Below are 13,897 nucleotides of genomic sequence, written 5' to 3' on the forward strand. Positions count from 1 at the left end.
AAGGAAGAAGACAGGGAGAACGCGGGGGCGTGAGGATGGAGCGCTGAGAGATATGTGGAGAAAGAGAGAGAGAGAAAGAGGGAGAGGAAGAGTTAGAGGGGGAGAGAGAGAGAGAGAGCTTACCTGATGGTGCCTATGTTGTTCATCTTGTCATCAGGCACCTTAAAGGAAATGACAGCATGTTAGTGGAGGGGACCCGTCAAACTGGCAGCCAAGTAGAGCATCGTGCAGCGCAAACAGATATGAAACATGTATATTCAGCAGGCACGATTTCCCTCAGTCCCTCTGTTTTCGTGGTATGTTTATCCCCCCCACCACCACCCCACCCCCACCCCCACCTCGCTCTTCCCCTTGCTCCCTCATTGCTCTTCTCCCTCAACTCCATCTGACTGTCTGACTGGATGCATCTGTGCATAGCTGAGGTGAGAAGAGAACAATCATATCATGCAAAGGAGTGTGAGAGGGGAGAGGGGAGAACGAGACGGGAGAAAGGGAAGGAGGGGAGGGGAGGGAGAGCGGAAACCTCCATTGCAGCCAGACTGCAGATACATGGCAAGCCCCCCCCCCATGAGGGAAACTGGCAGCAACTCAATATCCTTGTTGAAGGTGCTGAATCGGGAGAAGACACTGAGAGAGATAGGAGAGACGGAGGGAGGAGAGAGATGGAGAAAGGAGCGAGAGGGGGTATGTGAGGGAGGGGGGAAACAGGTGGTTCAATCTGTTGAATCTCATATCTGAAGTCCCTGGCTGTTGAGGGACAATATGCCTGCATGCTTCCGGCCCTTTTTGCTGTAGGTTATAAATTATGCATCGTTTTGAGAATATTTTTACACTGTTTTCTTGTTTTCCTTCAGTTTTAGGATGCAGGGCTGATTGAGAGTGGCCTCCATGCTGCCATGTTTTCATGTTTCATGGTTTTGTTCAGCGGCTGGGAAGTTGGCTGTCAGTAGCTAGGGGAGATATTCACGCACGTTCAGCAAGTGTTGTTTATTAAAGGATGCAACCGCTGCAAAGACACAGATCAACCAGGGTCAGTGTGGAATCATCAACAGGCACCAGAATTCCTCCAGAAAGACGAGAACTTAAGCCGGGAGATGTGCTTTAACCGACTGAGTTTGTATCTACGCAGCAGAAGGCCCGTGTGTGTGCCTGTGAAGAACGTTCCCGAGCACAAGGACTCGTCTGAGGAAACTTTGCAGCGACACAAACACACACATGCACTCGGCTGAGATGAACACCAACAGGCTCACATGCCTGCCTCTCAGCCCCCACACCACCCACCTCTTTTCAAGCAGTTGCTAAGGTGACGGCAAAGGCTGAATTTTAATCAGACAATAAATTAAGGCAATGTGATCTTCTACTTTATTATTAAATGACAGCGGTGCCGTTTTTCGGAGATCTGTCAAGTGTGTTTTTAGAGTTCGGAGCGAAACGCAGACAGACTGCCAATTAGAACTCCTCTTGAACAGAAACCATGACGACAAAAAAAATAGCCATATTTGAGCAGAAAAAGATATGAGTCTATGCTTTCTAGTAACTACAATATATTTCTTTGTGAGAGGAATTACTGGATCAAATTATCTTTTAATGCTAAGATAAATACCAAGCTAAGACTCCATATGCACACACTTTTGATGCAGTAATTGCTTATTTAGCTTTCATGCCTGTGTTTCTTTGACATGCACTCTGCTGCTAAAAGACTGCGAAAAACCACTGGTTGCTATTCCTGAAGTGTGTGTGTGGGGGGGGGGAACCTCTCGTTTAAACAGGTTTTCTGCATCCACAGGCGTTTTAGCAAGGGTTACGTCTCAAGCTGAGTAAATGATGGATGTCACACAATAAAGGGCTGTAAGTGGGCTGAGTCAGTAAATGACTGCATTGTTCAGTTAGGACTGTGTGGAGGAGCTGCTGATGGGTAGAATGCTAATGCGCACACCCATAAAATCCTGCTCTCCGGTCAGCATGAAGCACCGCTCCTGTGCACACTCATAGACATCAGCATTGATCTGATAACTCCTGGATCAGCTGAGTGGTTGCCGGTCTGTGTGGCTCCACGGGATAACTTAACACGCCACATTTAAATATGCCTTCCAGTTCCTCTCGGCAATAATTAAGCCTTTTACTGATGTTTTCCCCCCATTAATGAGCAGTGACAACACAGCTGTAAACACTACACTGACATATCCTTTATAAAGGTGACGTGAAGAGGTAAACAGTTCATTATTTACACACCAAGAAGATATGGAGAAACATTAGCATCCAGTTGTCAAGCCACCTGTAATGAGCACAACATTTGTGATTTGTGTAACTTTGTTTTGCTCACCGACTCTTTGGCTGCTAAACGCTTCTCTATGTCTGCCAACTACTTATTTGCCGTGTCTCTGTGTGTATTGGAGGTGTTTTCACTGAAAAACAACAACCAGAAAAAAAACTGACAACAGCAGTTAGAGCAAACTAAACAATCTCGCTCATCTATACAGAGTCCATTTTCATCCGACGTCATGGTCATGGTGGGTAATTTAAATGCTGTTAGAATACGGAAAAGTTTTGGTTCACTAAGTTTCATGGATTTGACAAATTGGTGTCATTAATTTTAATGAACTGAAGAGATAATGTGTCAACATTAAGTTTGAGTTGAGGGTATCAAATTTGATGACTCATTCTGCTGTGTTACAACAGCTAACATTAGCATTAAGCTATATTATCTATTTTGTAGAATTTCACACTTCCTTTTTTGTAATGTCTGATTATCATGTGGGTATGGAAGTAAATGACAAGTCAACATTTTAAGGCAAAAATGTATGCCTTAACTAATGTATAACACTTTCTAACTTTAATGTTAGCTTGCAGTGGATGAATGCTAGCTTTAGCTATAGTAGCTTACAAGTTGTTTTGCTTCAAATATCTTTAATATTTTTCTTACTATTCATTGTCTTTTCAGTTACTGATCAATCAGGAAGAAGGGAATTGATAACAATTTGTAAGAATTTGTTAATTTGAATAACTCACAAATGAGAACCAACCACAAGACATTAAAACAGCGTTTGAGCTTCCACGCCTGACAGAGGAAAAAGGTCTCCCTTAGAGAATGGTGATAGTCTGTAAGTTTTGAATATGACAGACTTTAAGAGACGGTCTCAAAAACCTCTGTTTTATTATCTTTAGGCAGCACTTCAGACAATTAGTGACAACTGCAGGTGTTTTTTTGGACCATTGGCAAATAAACTATTAATTGTCATTGTTGGCACAGACCAGATTAAAAAATACTGCACCCACAATTAAGTTGGAGGCTTTCTGGGAGTGTTGTGGGGGGGTACATATTCTGCACTAATATCCACGATACATTGACTCTTTTGTATTGCTTTAAATGTTTACGCAACTCTAATTAATCATATCAAACAACTGATCAAGTGACCAATAGCAAACTTTTCACTGACTGTAGTTTCCCTCTTCAGTTTTCAAGCTTGTTTTGGTCTTCTGACTGGAACCATTACTATTAACTTGTCAAAAATATTGGAGCAATTGGATGCCATTTAAGACTTTGATGTTGACCAAAAGCTGAACTAAAAGAACAATAAACTTAAAGCTGACACAAACACAACTTTAAAGTAGAAGTTAATGCTGCACTTGTGCAAGTACACAATTTTATTTGGTGATTAGTTCAACATACCGTCTTTAATAGCTGATGATATTTCAATGTTGTGCTCAGTGTAATCCCCAATTTGCTCTTCAGTGTGTTTTCCAGTATATATGGGTATAAGAGCAGCAATGTATAAATGTGTCAAAATGTCTTCCATACTTGTATTAGCTTTATGCATTTTTCTATTGAGACCTGAATGTGAGCTGGATGTTATACAAATGGCACAATAAAAAAAAGTTTTCCTTTAAACTTTTCGCTAAAATATATTTCGTTTTTAAATTGTCAATTATATAACTGCAGCATGGATTGTATCCTGTATGCTTCTGTTAAAATCTTCATTAACACTAATCCCCATAGACTTTAAGACTTGCCTATCCCTTCCTGTTCTTTTCCTCTTCCTAACTCTTAATAACAAAGCAAGAAAAAGCCCTAGAAAAATCAAGTACAGCTCCCCTCAAATCATCCGAAGACTTCATTTATTCAGGCATCACTTCAAACCCGGAGAAACAATTTCCGCTCCAATCATAACATATGTTCCGAGGCCTAGCTTTGATTAAAGACTGGGACGACTTTCATCACTTACCATGTTGATGCCCCGGGGCAGAGAGGCAGATCTGTAAGGGTATCTGGGGAAGTCGAGATAAAACTCCGGAAAGGGACTCTTTAAGTCAAACCCTTGTCGGAACTGTGGAGGAGGTGGAATCACGTCTTTGGCTTGTATCTCCGGCTGTAGTGGTTTGTCTACTCTAATCTCCAGGTCTTTTGTCTCATTATCCAACGTCAGGATGTAAAAATCTGGCTCCAGCTGGGCTTTTAATGCCGGGTCAAGGGGAGTCTGCTCCTCTTTGGTTGCCTTCTCCTTGAGTAATGAGCCCTGCTGTTGGGCCATCGAGCAGGGAAGCCCCGGGATCACCTGTGAAACCTCTTGAATTGTACCTTCAGGCTGAACTAAGGTTGTACTGGCAACACTGGAGCATGGTTTCCCGAATGCCTGCAGGCTAATTGGGTCGAGCGCATTGAAAGTCACCTCGTCCGGGAACTGTGAGAACTTCTCTTTGGCTTCCACCTTATCCTCAAAGAGCCGCTGTCGTTTGACACTTTTAGCCCTGGCGAGATTCCATGTGAAACCCCTCCCCTCACATAACCCATCCCTCTCCGGCCATGGGTGACCTTTGCTGAAATCGCTGCCTTCTCCCAGCTCTTACTGGGTTTGACTTTCGCCATTAAGGCCCTCTGCAAATGCATCCAGAAAAACATTCTGTCCTTTCTAAGTCGAGTTTGAAACACATCCTGGCATTGCTTCTTGATAGAGCTGTGCAGGAGACAGGTAGTCCCTGAGCTCCAGCTGTGCAGACTGCCAGTGCCCTCGCTACTTCTGCTGCTGTTGCTGCTATTTGAGCTGATGCTGGGGCCACTGGAGGATTGGCAGGATGATTGGCCTATCACCTCCTCCAGCCAGACCTGATTGCGGTTAACCAAAGTCGAGGCAGCCCAAGATTTGAGCGATGGCTGGCCATGCTGTGCCGTACCTCGCTGGGAGTGGATGCTTGCTGTGCTGCTTGGCCCTTCCATCAGCTAATGTACTGACTTCAGTCTTTGTCCAATTGTTGCAATAAGCAAATGATCCATGGTCCAGTGAACAGCTCTGGTTCTATCCCAATCCTGTCTCCATGTTGTGCAATCCTAACCCAGAAGGGAGCAGATACATTTCTCTCTAGGCTGAACAGATGGCCTCCTTCAGTGCCAGAATAACCCCCTGCTATGTCAGACAAGGACATCAGCATCCGCTAAATTAATGCAACGAGTTCTTTAGATATCCTTATAGACCAGTCCTGTCGAGAATCACGGCTCATTCGATGTTATTCTCCAGAAGCTTCAGGTTTGTATTTAATGAGAAGGAATTGTAGCCAGATCCAAGCCGAGTTTCTTTGCTATAGCTAAGCAGAGTTTACTTCCAAAGAAGCGGTTCTTAATGACAGCGTCTATCGATAGCCGAGCAGGCAAAGCTTTTCCAGCTTTTTCCAGGTCACTGGTTGAAGAAGTGCATTGATCTTACAGAGCACATGGCAGCTGACACACAGACACAGGGGCTAATGGATGGGCTCATTGAGTAATGGATTACGGTAATTTCATCAATATCTCTCGTTAACAAAACAGCTGCATTTATGAAGGCCTGTGAGACATGTTTGAAATGGAAAAGATATGTTCTATTATCTAATAATGGCTGGCCTAAGAGAATATACAATTTATATTGAATATGGCTCATACAGCTGCTCTAAAAAGTTGTTGCATCACATATAATTACACTGTTTACATCAATGAGTTGAATTTCCTTTGAAAAATCATTATTAGCTTCTTTGCAGAGGGTTCGGTGAAGCGATCGACAACACTCACATGTCTATGATAAGTCCACTGATTGAGCCTTGAGGCCCTTAGCCTAGCTTAGCTCAAAGGCAGTAAGCTGGGCAAAACAGCTGGCCTGTCTCTCTTTTAAGTTTAACAAACCTGTCATTTATTTTTTGTTATTTTAAAGGTGGGTTAAAACACTGAAAACTACATTTTATATAATGAGTTTCATGAAAGTTGCTTCGCTTTTTTTTTTTTATAGTGCCTGGATAGTTCGGTCCCCCTTCTTCCAGCCTGTATGCTAAGCTATAGCCCACCACCTACTGGTTCCAGGTACAAACAAAATAAAAAAGCATTTTTTTATTTTTCCAACAATGTCTAACTGTGTCACATTAGAGTGTTAAAAAAATCTACAAGTAGTGATCCTTGTTTTTTTTTACAAAGGCTCTTGTTTATAATCCTGAAGTCTCCTTCCTTTTCCACATGTATAAGATCCCATAAAATATTACTCAACAACAGCCTTGAGCTTATTGTCTGCAGGTAATACCAACCTTATTGGTATTGAACTTCTTGATGTAACCCTGAGAAATTAAGTTCATAATTACTTTACCCTACTGTTAAACTATTCTGACATTGGAAAGAGTGGCAAAGAAATCGAAAAATGTCCGACTAATTCAGCCAAGTCAACTAATAAAATGCATTAGTTTAGCACTATTTTGGTTCCTCTTATTCCTCTGTATGCAACTTTGTGATTGTACTAACACAATGCACTAACACACACACACACACACTGACATGAAGTGACTTTATTATCAATGACTATAAAATGTGTAGTTAGCTCACTAAATGGCCCACGGCTGCTTTAAAACACAGTTCCAAATCCTGTAATAGTCCCTTATCATCTCACAGTTCTTAATTAATCAACCCCTGATATATGTGCAATCTGTAATATGAAGACAGCTTCTATATGCTGAATTCTGTATTTGTATGGGCATACTGTAGCTCTAAATATTCATCAATATTCAGGTGGTTACATAACTGCATCGATAACACCTCTTTTAGTCAGTGCATGGGAGGAGTGGAAGAGATCAGGATTGGCAAGTGAGTGGCAGCAGCCTGACGGAAAATAAAAGCTGCATACAAGGACAAGGCGAGTGGATTTCTTAAATATGAATGCTTTGACATCTAAAAATAAAGTCTCATTAGTCCGCAAGAATATGCAGCAGCAGTCGAAGCATCCAGCATTTTGCCTTGTGATCTTCCTCCGTGTGAAACAATGTATTCTCGTCTTACTTCTTGGCCTAAGTCTTTAATATTCCAAGCCATTATGATCTAGTTTAATTTCTGAGCACAGGGCCACAGAGCAGACCTTCAACTTGTCCTACCTACACAGTCTTTCCCCCAAAGTCTCATACTTGGATCAGACAGGGATAATATACAGTACGCTGCATCTTGTCATGCAGGAGCCAGACTGTGCCGGTCTCCAGGGGTATCATTAGCTCGGCATCCCGATATGTAGGGGTTTTAGCCACGACTCGGCGGCCTGCTGTGCGCATGCGTTCCTCCAGGCTTAGGCCCCACACCCTGCCGGCTGCTACAGCCCATCCGGCTCACAGGACACCCAAGGGACCCCCCCTGTCTGGTACCGGGGAGAAGGACCAAGCCTTCAGCACACAGACATAACTCTATATCATTTTCATTTCGCTCCATCCCCATTTCCCCTTTCCTTCAGGCCTGCTCCATTGTGCCGCCATTTCTCACCATTTTCAGACTTTCCAGACAGGCTCAGGCTTCTTCTATGATGAATGTCCTTAATAATCTCTTTTCAATCTCAGGAGGAGTAGAGGGGTGGGAGCCAATTTAGAACTATCGGCCTGACGAGAGAGACTGTCAGCCTGTGGCTGCCTGGAGGTAATGGTGCTGAAATGGATTCCTGCTACAAGCGCAAAGGTGGAGGTAATTGGTGATGCCTGCTTGCTCAGTGGTTGCACTCTACTTTCCCCATGTTGGATGTTTGTGGCGCCGCCTGGCCGGGCTGAGCCTCTGCACGGACCAAAGTACACGTCCCTTACTAAGCCAACAGAGGGGACTAAACACCAAAGCTGGTCAATTCAGACCTCGAGGAAGTATGGCCTTGTAGCAGGCCTTGCTCAGCTCTTACCAGGTCAAGGTGTTTTTTTTCTCTGACCAGAAATGTCCTCCCTCAAACCAGACCCTCCCTACTCCCACTCTGTCATGAAGTGAAGGTTACATTCCCACTTAAAGCTGATTGAAGCACTTTCATTTAGGTGTAGGTTATAAAATACAGCTACAAGCTTTGGAACAATGTCCCTTCACTCCAGCAAGAGACAGGAAGTGTGTGTGATGTAATTTATTGTCCTGGTCTGCTAATGATCCGGTTATGCTGAAGGTTTCTGCCTATTAAAGGAAGCCAATATTGCTGTAGTGCTCTCTGATGGTGGATTAATGTGGGTCTCTCTACATCAGTGATTCCCAAAGTTGGGCGTGGGACCCCTGGGGTGGGCCTGGAGTTATGGCTGGGGGGCGTGACAAAGCTTGTCAAAAATAATTCTCACCATTTTTCACTGCTATCAGGTTAAAGTAAGGCCGATAATGAATCTACACCAGACCTCACAAGTTTGAAAGTTACATTATTACTTGTATTGCTTCCTCTTTAAAAGTGGCTTGTTAGTTTTTTTCAGTTTGTTTGAACAGCTATTCTTCACTTTTGCAGCAAGTGTTTAAGATATTCCTTAAAATAAAAGGAATTTGTAAGCAAAGAGCTTGACTTGCAATGTGATACGTGTATGACGATATATATGGTGAGCGGTGTGGGGGCTTCAAAATATTTTCGTCTGCCCAAAGGAGGGCCTGGCAGAAAAAGTTTGGAAACCCCCGTAATGGGGTGGGAGCCGCAGAGTAACTCACGATTCAATGCTATACGATACGGGAAATATGGCCCATCATAATGATAACATCATGACACAGCAATCTTAAAAAATGAATGATTATTGCAAGACAACCATACACTGATACATCCAAATATCTGATTAAGTGAAGAATACAAAATGCCTCTTAAAAGGTAAAGTGCAGAATGAATGTGTTTATCCATTTAAGTGTCTGTTTCACCTCTTATCATGCTTCATCCTTAAACTTCCTTTCACCACATCTGTTCATGTTACCTTTATTCATGTAATTAGCGCCACCACATGGAGTCATGAAATGGTATCACGGTGAGTAAAACTGCGAGGGAAATCTGTGAAATCTGATAAATGTATCACACTAGTCATATACAGTATATATATATATATATATATAGATATATAGATAAATATAACTTTTATAGTGATTTGGCATTATATTGATAGAAATTATTGATTAATTACCAAAAAAGGGCAAATGATAAGAGTGGCAGATATTGAACTACTTCAAATAATGACAAAAAAAACTACTCCCAAGATTCTTGACAGCATTTCTCTTTTTGGAAAAAAAAACTCTCTTATTCACTCGGATGCTTATAAGATATTTGTTTTGTCTCTACGCTCTTTGTAAATATGCAACACCTATCAATCACATGAACCTGTGTAGCGTTTTCTAGACTAGAAAATAGATTATACAATCCTGAAGATTTGTACGTCTTTATGATCAATGTCTTCTTGGATGAAGCTGCTCATGTTTCGATGTGAATGTGAGTGATAACTTCATCAAGGATCCCGTCTTCTGTTATAAAGTCATCAGGATGTCGCACATGCTCAGTCAGTCAGTCAGGATGTAGATTTGCCGTTGGAGGGTTTCACAGCTCCCTCCCTGCCCCTACTAAGTGGCTCGGGATGCCACTTAATTAGTTGAACCCTAAATGCAACACACAAACAGCTGGGAAATTCTAGGAAGCTTATTTTTGCTAGAGGCCCAGCGTTGCTCTGTCATATGTCCACACAAAGCCACAGGAGGTCAGCCAGTGGCTTCTCAAACTAACAGTTTAACTTGCCGCTGAATCACAGCTGAAGTAGTGAGGAGCGTATATTAAAGATGTCAAGAGACAAAAAAAAAAAAGCGCGGCGATGCCCTCCACACAGGGCAGATCAATCTAAAACGCTGGGAGAAAAAGCAATCTAGTTTCACCCTGCACCGTTTAATGATTCAGCCTACAAACTGATAAAATGTGTCAGTGTATTAAAACTTGTATGAGAGCACCAAGAAAAAGCCCGAGCTAAACTGTTATGTGCCATCAGCAAGATCAGTGCCTCCCTCTCCTGCTCCTCTCTCAGTGCAACAGACAAAGCAGCCATTGATTTCAGATTTTCAGAGAATCACTTAACATGTTCCCGTCTTCAGGTCTGAATGTGGGATGTTTGGCAACGGAGCTCACTTACTTATACTTTGTCTTTGTGTTTTAGCCGAAGCTTCTCATTAATGGCTAACAGGAACAGGTGCACAGGTGAATAGCAGAGACGAGGGAAGCGACATGTCTTCATATGTGGCATCGGTAATCCATCTCACGCAGAGACGTTTCTCAATGCCTCTTGAAACCTCTTGTGTCGCTTTTCAGAGAACCTCGCTGTGCAATCAAATGAGAAGTGGCTAAATTGAATAAGGGCCAGCTCGTTCTGGAGGTGTGGAGATAGGTTCCCGGGGATCCCTTGCAGAACACACAGTCGGGTGTGCAGTAACATCAGCCGGAGAGAAATTCCAGAGGCATTAAATGCATACGACAAAGGGCTGCACATCTAAGTGTTAGCACGAGTGAAAGCAGTCTGTACTTTAATTTTTAAACAGCATCCTACTGCAGCTCCTACACAGCATTCTTAATTTATGGCTTCAATTCTGATTTTGAATTCCGAGCAAGGCGGATCATGTTTAAGCATGTGCTACTGGGGAGGGGGACCAGCTGACCTCAATACATGTTATTATCATGCCACAGTTTCTCTCCACAAAGCCTGTCATATCCCTGTGGGTGTACTCTTCTACCAGCTCGGTCACACAGCAAATGGGGAGTGCAGCAGATTCAACGAGCTGCGGTCACAAGTGTTCATGCTCGAGCAGACAAAGGAAAACGAGTGGCACCTGAAGAAACCCCCAGACGTCAACAGGAGATAATACAGTTGTAGCTGGGGTTTCTACTATGTTCTGCTATGTTGTCGTCAAAATAAAACTCAGACAAAAAGAATCAATCCCCTTAAATTGCCCCTTGTTACTTTTGCACAGTTGCCATGGAGGGCTTGAATGTTTCAGCTGCTTTAAGGCAAGGTGTCACTACAGGTGTACACGTCCATTTCAGAGGCTGCAGTGTGGGGTGATGTTCAATGCTGTATTGTAAGAGTGAAAATGGGATATGCAAATAAGTTAGAAACATACGTTTATTATGTTCTTTCTTTGTGCAGACATAACTTTAGTATGCTCTTAAATGATTGCTATAATGTTGGTCACAAGTGTTTACAGTAATGTTAATATCCTGTTATCAGGTACGCCCCCTAGTGGGCGCTGTTCAGGCAGGAGTGAGCTGGGCAGTAAGAGAAAAGGGGACGAGTAGAAGAGAGGTTGTTGAATGTACCGTGCGTCGGAGAAGCTGACTAAAAGTTACGAGAAAGACCCAGAACGTGTTTGGACTGATTTATTCCTTCACATACACCCACGTCGCTTACACTATTGTACTGTCACCATGTTGTCCTTAAGTAACCTAAGTGACCATTACGTTGGCTGAAAACAGCACCTCTCGTTATTGTCTAAAAATAATAATAATAATAACCGCCATGCAGGACGATAAATTGAATGCTGGGCTGCTGCATTAGATTGGAAAAGTTGTCAGCTCTAGGTGATCAAAATAAAATGTCAACAGAGTGAATAACAGTTGCACCCGTCTTTTTGTACTACCCTAGTCAATTCATTTTGGTATAACTCCACTTCCTATTAAACTAATAATTAGTATACAAGACTATGCAACAAGTGTCTTTAGCCTCCCCCCCGCCCACATTGTAACAGTTTAAAAACATGTGATTTTTGTGTATTCAATTATTAGTTGTGTTTTTGATACAAGCTGCTATGACTGCACTTTTCTGTACACGCAAACAGCTGAGGCTGTACTCGGACACAGCAGTGCAAATAAAAGCAGGCTATGATGCTAACTTGCTAAGATTGATCAAAAGGTACTGAAGGTTCACCAAATAAGTGTGCGTGCTATCATGCTAATTTTTCCCCTCATTTGCATCTTTAAAAAATGCAGCTGGAATGTACATTTTTTTGGTGTGTGTAGGTATTGGACAAATAGGTTTTTTTTCCAGATGCATGAGCTAGAAGAAAAGTTAGAATTATAACAAATATCCTCTCCTGGACTTACTGTAAATCTGTTTCAAATATATACTGTTTCTGTGACATTTCACTCACATAAAAACATTCTTAACTTTATGATAAATAGGCAGTATGTTTGCACGAGGGGCACCAACCAATGTGATGTGGGTCCAGAGAAATTACTTTCCGAAAACATGGACCTACAAGTGGTTGGCCACCGACCACGGGAACATATTTAGAGCAAATTGCTTGTCAAGAAGATAAATGCATCAGCAATGTATAAGAGTACTGCTGTTTTTCAGTAACTTTTTTATGTTTGTTGTCCTCCACACATGCACATGCACACACACACACACACACACGCACACGCACACACACACACACACACACACACACACACAGAAAGAAAGCCAATTATAGTAACTGTGTGATGAGGTGTCTCACACTCAGCCCCATGCTACCTTTGCCTCTAATCCTTTGTTATTAATTATATCTTCAACAGGCCTACACAGTTCTTGTGTGGTGTCAGCGCTGAGTATCCATGGCAACAGCCGGTTAGTCTCAACTCAGATGCACACACACACATACACACTCTGTTGCATGACAAAAACTGTGCATCATTGCAAAGACGCTATATTGACAAGATGAATAACAACTCTAAAAATGTAAATAAATCCTGACCTACCTGAGCATCAAGTTTTTAAGCCCCTCGAGCTTCTCCTTCTCAAAGTGTCCTGAACGGAAACAATCTTCATTGCCTTTACCATGGTGGCAACACTGGTGGAGGTATCTGCCAAATACAAACATGACATGGAGGGCAATTTAGACTAAACAAGCATGACAGTATTCAATATTGGAAATAAACAAAGTACATATACTTAAGTACTGTGATTAAATAATAAGTAACTTTGAGGCATTTTCCTTTGGTAGGCTACATCCAATTTATCATTTCAAACACACCCTGAAGAAGGCATGTTGGTGTACAAATATTCTAATTGCTTCTGACCTTATAAATTAAAGGCCTTTTGTATTTTTTTCAAACCATCCTGAGTGCCTGGACCTGGATATCTATAGGCTACCAATGTTTTTTTCTCTTTTCCTCCACTTATTATTTCTACTCTGATTCTATCATTCTTCTACAAAAACAAACCAGAAAACTCTGTAGGTTGATTTGATTCAAGAGACTGCAAGAAGTGCCTCCTCAACAAAAGAAAAACATTAGGCCTAATTTTTATTTAACCATCATTTCAGCAATCCTAAAAATCTAATGTGTGTGTCAGTATCTTATACCACATTTCTTCAACAGCCTGTCTTTTCCTTTTGATGCTCCAAATCATTTTAATGGATTTCAAGATATTTTTGTTACAGGGCTACAGTTTTAAAGTGTTGAAAATACTAGCCTACTTCAAATGTGGAAAAAAAAGTCTAATAAAGCTTTCCATGTGTCTCGCGTTACAGATTAACCGCCTCAAGTGATGTCACATGAGTCGGAGTTAAGAAAAAACGTAGGAGTTGTCGAGATAGAAAGCAGTTAGTTTACCACACCTGTGTTACCTGCTCCTCATCTCTGCTGGAGGGCGGCCTACCTGCCTGAAGCATGCCACTACCACACAAATCGTTAAGTCG

This window comes from Labrus mixtus, chromosome 12 (assembly GCF_963584025.1).
Source record: "Labrus mixtus chromosome 12, fLabMix1.1, whole genome shotgun sequence".
NCBI lineage: Eukaryota > Metazoa > Chordata > Actinopteri > Labriformes > Labridae > Labrus > Labrus mixtus.